The sequence below is a fragment of the Haliaeetus leucocephalus genome, unplaced genomic scaffold (assembly GCF_000737465.1).
Source record: "Haliaeetus leucocephalus isolate CR32 unplaced genomic scaffold, Haliaeetus_leucocephalus-4.0 Scaffold197, whole genome shotgun sequence".
Taxonomy (NCBI): Eukaryota; Metazoa; Chordata; class Aves; order Accipitriformes; family Accipitridae; genus Haliaeetus; species Haliaeetus leucocephalus.
The window spans coordinates 986,289-993,262 of record NW_010972633.1 but is presented as its reverse complement, the minus strand read 5'-3'; positions in this window follow the sequence as shown (position 1 = coordinate 993,262).

The window sequence follows — 6,974 nt, the reverse complement described above, 5'->3', positions numbered from 1 at the left end:
TAAAGGAGGTTTTTCTTAGTGGATTTCAGTCCAGAGTCCTATTTACTGTCATTTATGAGTTACTAACGAGACCTACACATGGATACTTGGTGACCACTTGGGTTTTGTATAGTTACATCAACAGCATGTTCCCCCCCCATAACATGGCGTGTGGAAGAAAAATCATTATCCAACAGTCCATTCATGCTTGATCACTATTACAGCAGATTGTTCACTGGATTGGCTCAAGCTGGTAAGAGGTGGTGGCACTGCTGCACCAGCACATTCCACTGCTTTTGAAGAGTTACCAGTTCTGGAGCACCTGCATCCCGCTGTGGATGGACTACGGCAGACTACCTGATATGACTGTTGCTGTGCTCTACTGCTCTGAGGGCATGGGAAAGTTTAGCCTCAAGGAAGGTATTTTAATTGGGGAATTCGCATCATGTGTATCCAGGGCTATATAACATATAAAACCAGCTAATTGTAGTACAGCCTACTGTGCTAAGATTTACTGTTCAAGCACCCATGAGTTTACTGTTCAATCCATTGTTAAAGAGTTCAGTTAGGCTAACATTTTGCAAATCCAGGTCAAAATTCTACCCTATAGAATCATGGAATGGTTTGGGTTGGAAGGGACCTTTAAAGACCATCTAGTCCACCCTCCTTGCCACAGGAAGGGACATCTTTCACTAGGTCAGGTTGTTCAAAGCCCCATCTAACCTGACCTTGAACACTTCCAGTGATTGGGCATCCACAGCTTCTCTGGGCAGCCTACTCCAGTGTCTCGCCATCCTCATCATAAAAAATTTCTTCCTTATGTCCAGTCTAAACCTACCTTCTTTCAGTTTAAAACCATTGCCCCTTGCCCTGTCACTACAGGCCTTGGTAAAAATGTGTGTCCCCATCTTTCCTGTAAGCCCCCTTTAAGTATTGAAAGGCTGCAATAAGGTCTCCCTGAAGCCTTCCTTGTCCAGGCTGGACCATCCCAACTCTCTCAGCCTGTCTTCATAGGAGAGGCATTCCAGCCTGCTGTTTTCGTGGCCCTCCTCTGGACCCACTGGAACAGGTCTATGTCTGTCTTGTACCATGGGCTTAGAGCTGGATGCAGTGCTCCAGGCAGGATCTCACCAGAGCGGAGTAGAGGAGAAGAATCGCTTCCCTCAACCTGCTGGCCACACTTCTTTTGATGCTGCCCAGGATACAGTTGGTTTTCTGGGCTGCGAGCACATGTTGCTGTCTCATGTCCAATTTTTTGGTATCCCCAATTCATCTGCAGGGCTGCTCTCAATCCATCCATCGCCCAGGCTGTATTGGTATTGGGTATTGCTCCGACTCATGTGCAGGACCTTGCACTTGGCTTTGTTGAGCTTCATGAGGTTCACATGCGCCCACTCCTCAAGCCTGTCAAGGTCCCTCAGGATGGCATCCCTTCTTTGAAGTGAAACAGCTGCACCACACAGCTTGGTGTCATCGGCATACCTGCACTCAATCCCCTGTCTACATCATTGATGAAGACATTAAATAGTATTGGTGCCAACACAGACCCCTGAGGGACACCACTTATTGCCCTAGCAAACTTCACTGTGCTCTTATAAATTCTATTTGAGCGAGTACATATTTAGAAAGAGATCCAGTTTTGAGGTGGGGGAAGTGATAAGAGAGACTAGCTAGTCTCTCAATACTTGTTCCAGTGATAAATTACACTAAAAATTATGTGTCTTCTCATTTGAACTTTTTTTAATTTCAGCTTCTGCATCTCATATTGCTCAGTCCTGGTAACTTAGCCTTATAGTATCAGAAATTTCTTCCTGCATATTTGTAGTCATAATTATCACCATACATAATTTGCTGTATGAGCTAAAGAGACTTGCTAGTCTCAGTCAAAACAGTTTTTTCTTTTTTGTGATTGTTGTTCTTTGCTGACATTTTTTACATTGATGGGTGTGTTTTTGGCTTTTTGAGTCCAAAGATGTGAACCAGGAACCAATTGCGGTATTCTGTAATAGTCTGTTTTATATAGAACACAATGATAAAGTTGCTGTGCTTTTAGCTACCCCTTTTTTTCTTCATCAACTGCTTGATTACACTGTTCACATTCAGCCTGCGATTTATGCTCCTAAGCACATTTTTCAAATGTTCTGAAAATGCATCTGAGGGCCCATTTCATTTGTTTCTAGAAATTCAAATTAACAGGGTTTAAGGCCAGACAGCACATGATGAACTCATCTGCCCTTTCTAAAACATTATGATATGTTTCAGAGAATTACTCTAGCAGAGACCTTAATAACTGTATTTTTTGTTGAGCAACTTTTCCAGAAAATTGTTGTATAATCAGTCTTTTCATAGCTTTTGTTTGTCATCAGCTTTTTTAATCTGCAGATTTTCTTTGCAATTGTTTTATAATTTCATTAATGTTCTTGAGAAAGGTGCCAAATAGCTGCAGACTTTGGGATTCTCTAGGACAAATCCTTATTTACAATTATTTACTAACTAGCATTTAATGTGCTTCACTAGTATTTGTATAACATGTGGGGCCAAGAACAATGCCTTACAGAAATTTATGATGTCAGTGACTACTTTTACCAACCCAGACTTGTAATTAATTTTTAAAAAGTGTTTACAGAAAACTGTTCTCTCTGAAACCATGTTGGTTAGTTTTACTTGTGATATCCTTTAATGTCAACTGTTCTGTTGGTTTGCCTGGGAGATTTCAGACTGATAAGTTGTGCTTACACTGACCACACAGCTTGTCATTTTTTAAATACTGGCACAACACTCGAGTTTTGTTTCTTTTTTTTTCTGGAAGAGGAGGGAGAATATCTTGTTGGTTTTGGGGTTGGGTTTTTTTTTTCTTTTCTTAATCCTCAAGGATTTCACCATTGTTCCAAGAATTGTTAAAAGCCATTAATAATAATTCAGAGAACTTTCCAGGAGATTACTTACCATCCTTCCCTGCAAGTTATCCAATGCTGTAGCTTCAGAGATGTTTAAGCTCTTTTAATGATGCCAGAATGTCCAAAAAATTGAGGTGTTTTGTCAAGGTTTGCAGGAACTGTGAAACGGGGGATGCACCTCATGCAGGGGCAACAGCAGCAGTTTGTCGTTCCTGCCTGCATGAAACAGACCTACTGCTGTGTGTGGCACATGGGGGTGAAATCATTGCAGCATACATCATACACTTAGCGATATAGCTGTATTGGTATGGATTACCTCTGACTTGTTTTTTTAAAATCTCCATTGGTGAGGATGCCACATCTTTGCCAGGCAAGCTCTTCTGCTGCTTCATTTTCCTTGCGGTAGTATTACCTGTAACTTGGATGTTTCACTGTGCAGCTGCAGTGCGTTTGAGAGCAGAGCCAGTGCCTAGGACCCGCGCTTGGAGCAATTTGGTCCTCAGCGCTTGCTCAGTGACCTGTATGACGGGTGTACAGCTGGAGGGTTCATGTCGTTCTGGGATGTTGCTTGACTGTGATGCTAGTAATGAAACCAACACGAAGCATGACATTATTTCTCAAAGTGTTGCTTGACTCTGAAAGCCAGCTGTCTTCAAAATTAAGTAGGTCAGTTTCATAATTAAAATACAGCAGGATTAACAGTGAGATTGGGGGGGAGGGCGTGGCAGTTATATTGGGCAGCTCCACTGAGACATTAATTAGTGCAGTGTCCCTTTTTATGCATGTTGTATCAGGTCCAAAAATCCATCTGAATTATGCTCAAAAGTCTTCTAAATCGGAGGCATTTGTTTTTAAAAAGTGCAATCGCACCTCAGAAGCAAGCCTCTTTGCCTTTCTTCAGAAGCAGGTAACAAAAGCCAGTTATTCAAATAAAGCCTTTATTTAAACATAGACTAACCATAAACAGAGAAACAATCCTAGTGATTGCTGGGTGAGACAGAACCAAGTAAAAGGTTGGGAAAATCACAGCCAATGTTGTCAGCTTTCTCTCCAGCTCTTGCTCCTCATGATCAGGGAGGGCTCTTGGCCCTTTGCATGCTGCAGCACATGCTGGTCCCTGTATGTGCTGCAGGGGACAGAAAGGCCTGTACTTAACCTGCCCTTGGATGGCCCCACTCTTTCTGGGCCAGCCACAGCCCAGCCTGCTGACCTGGGCATTACACACAGGCAGTCAATGCTCCCTGCTGCCCCGGACAAGGACAGATTGTAAATGATGTGCCATTTTTGTGGACAGCTACTTCACCTCAAGGAAACCAGAGACCAGTCCGTGTGGCAATTAGGGTTACAGTAAAGAGGAGGACTAATGTGCAAAGGAACGATGTTGAGTATGAGGGAGGCACCACGACATCTGTGAAAGGGAGACAGACTTCATACATCTGTTTTAAGTATTTTGAAAACAGGTAAACCTCAAAAGAAGCCTTTTCCACATATCTTCAACTATTTCTTGGTGAATTTGCTATTTGCATGTCCAAAGGATTTTTACAAGGTCCCTCACCCAGACATCTTTAAAAAGTGAGACTGTCATGCATTAAACAGGATGTTGGAGGTTAGAGGAAGCATTTGGAGGAGACATTTGGCATTTTCAAGGGTGTGATGCCACTGGGGGATTCCACATTAACACTGGGCTGTTCAAAATTTTCCCCCATGATCTAGGAAGTAAGTGGGCAGGGACTAAGACCAGCTTTGAGGATTACACAGAGCAGTAAAAATTGAAAGGTAATCACAAAGAAATGCTGAAGCATCTTAGAATACTAAGTGGTTGGGAGATGGAACAGCAGATAAAATTCAGTATTATAAAATGAAAGGCACCCAGTAACCTCTGTACATTGCCCTTGCAGCCCTCAGACTCCTTCAAAGATAGTTTGAATTTCACCTGCTGAAAAGATTGCTGCATTTAAAATAGGGATATCCTGAAAGCCTAGAGGAATACTTCACAACTTCTTACTGCTTAAGTGAGCTGTATGTTGATGCTCTTTCCTCTTCAAAGCATCTTGCCAGTGCTACATCAAGTACAATCTTCCAGGATAGACTCCAACCACCCTCAGTTATTTAACACTGGATATTCTTTTTGCACATATGCTTCCTCTCCAGATATAAAATTATAGGCCTCAGCAACTTTCTGTGTGAGGGTTATTGCAGCCCATTTGTTTGCATGGGAGTGGGGGTTAAGCATCAAACGACCAAGCGTTCACTTCACTGCAGGTCTCCCTTCTTCTAATTTGTGCTAGAGAATCATGTCTTCTTTAAAAATATGTGTGTGTGCACATGCATATACATATATATATATATGTAAAAACATATCTATATACTGGACCTGTTTCTCACCAACGCAGAACTTATTGGAGAGGTCAAGATTGGTGGTAGCCTGGGCTGCAGTGATCAAATCGTGGTGGAATTCATGGTCCCGAGGGATATATGCCAGGCAAAAAGTATAGTCAAGACCATAAACCTTAGGAAAGCTGCTGTGGCACTTTTGTAACCTGCACTGTTTCTCAGAGTACATGCCTGCCCTGCTTAGGCAGGAGGGTTGTGTTGGCCCTTTGGCACAGCAGGTAGCTCCTCACAGACTTGACCTGGTGGCAGTGATCTAAGCCTGGCACATGAATGTGGTCTCTCTCTGAGGGAAGCGGCCTCAAGGCGGTACTTGAATAAAATTCCCCTTGTACTGCAGGAACAGTATGGGCCACATGATGCTGATGATGGCAGGGAACAGCTTCTTGAGGGAAGCCTAGTGGGAAAAAGGGGAAAAAAGCTGCTTGTACAGCAAGGACAACCCAGCTGATACATCCAGGAGCCTGGAACACAAGCACTGGGGGCTGTGGGAGCTATGGGGCTCAGTACTGCCTGGCAGGAGGCTGACAGTGGCAGTGAATGGGATAGATGCCTAAGGGAAGAGGAGCTTAGTGGGAAGGTGGCAACAGGGCATCATGTGCCCCACCACATCAGCAATTACAATGACATACAAATGGGGGGGGGGAGCACACCACCATTCAGCCACTTTTATCCCCTGAGAACCCAAATAACAGTGGACAGAACAGCCCCTAGGACATGGTGCCTGGGGTCAGAATGTCTCTGCCTCTCATTTCAAGGCAGCGCTAATAAAAAGCCATACTGACCAATCTGCTGTAGCTGACCCTGCCTGAGCAGGGGAGCTGGACTAGATGATCTCAAGAGGTTCCTTCTAACCTCAGAGATTCTGTGATCCTGTGCAGTCATTGTCCCAGCATGTGCTTTAGACAGTCTGATTACAGTGGCATGGGCATGCCCTGCGGTGCTATCTTTTGCAAGCCACAACAGGACAAAGTCTCTTTTCCTCTTACCGGCAAGTATTGCCGAACTGTGGCATGAGACAGCGCCTGGATTTTTGATGTCTTTTCCTTCACCTGAACCACAAGTTCCTCTACCTTAGCAAGGTCATCTTGAGGCAAGGAGAGAGATGCAGACAAAAAGCTCAGGGTTAGCTTCCAGGAACAAGCAGAGAAGAGAAAAGGCCATCTACAGGAGCCCAGCTGAAGCAACTGGCATGTCTGTGCACATACACACAGCCTCCACATGCGTGCATATGACCTTATGCACACATGCAGAGGATTCACACACACAAACCCCTCCATGCACACATAATCTTCACACCTGCATCTGTGCCCACCCCCACATACATGCACATAGTCCATATGCATATACTCACATGAAACCCTCGCACAGGCACACGTGGCTCTCTCTCATGTGTGCACACATGGTCTGTGCGCACAGCACTCACACAGCTCTGCACCCATGCCTTCCCAACGCAAAAAACTCTTCACACTGTGCATATGCCCTCCCACCCAGCCACAGGCCATACATGCACACAAATATGTGCCCCCCACACACATACATGCATGCACAATACATGCACACACAGAAATGAGCCTTTGAAAGATGAATACCTGATCACACACATGGCCCCTACACATGTGCCCACACATGGTCCATGCACACACATGTATCCCCTCACATGCACATGCCCCTCACCCCCCCCCCCCCCCCCCCCATCACCCCCCC